Consider the following 560-nt stretch of genomic DNA (forward strand, 5'->3'; position numbering starts at 1 on the left):
AGGAACTTTGAATAGGTTTATTTTCACAGAACAATAACGCTGAATATAAAAAGGGCAAATCATAAAGAACGTGTACAGTGTGAAAATCATCCTTTATTTGTCGTCATATTTAAAATTACTTATTTTTGGCGATTATGATATATGTTTTCATTCAATGAGTCAAGGTCATGAAATATAATACACTAAATTCATACAGTATACACTAAAGGACTACGGTAATACACTGTCTACTAAACTACAATATGGTGATTTATTAACTAATCGGGATTACAATAATACAGTAAACACTAGATTTTATCGTAGTACGCTTTGGAATACACAAATGCACTACTCACGAAGCTATAATAAATCATTCATCAAATTGTACAATATCATTACGTTATTCACGAAATTGGACAATACACTATTCGCCAAATGGTAATATAGGACTATACTATTTGTCAAACTAGTTATATACTATAATAAACATTATATGTTCAGAACACCGTGCTGTAGAAAATAAGAAAGGTTTTACAGAATTGATTCACGAAATTGGACAATACATCTATACTCAACATATT

Source organism: Penaeus monodon, chromosome 29 (genome assembly GCF_015228065.2).
Source record: "Penaeus monodon isolate SGIC_2016 chromosome 29, NSTDA_Pmon_1, whole genome shotgun sequence".
Lineage (NCBI taxonomy): Eukaryota > Metazoa > Arthropoda > Malacostraca > Decapoda > Penaeidae > Penaeus > Penaeus monodon.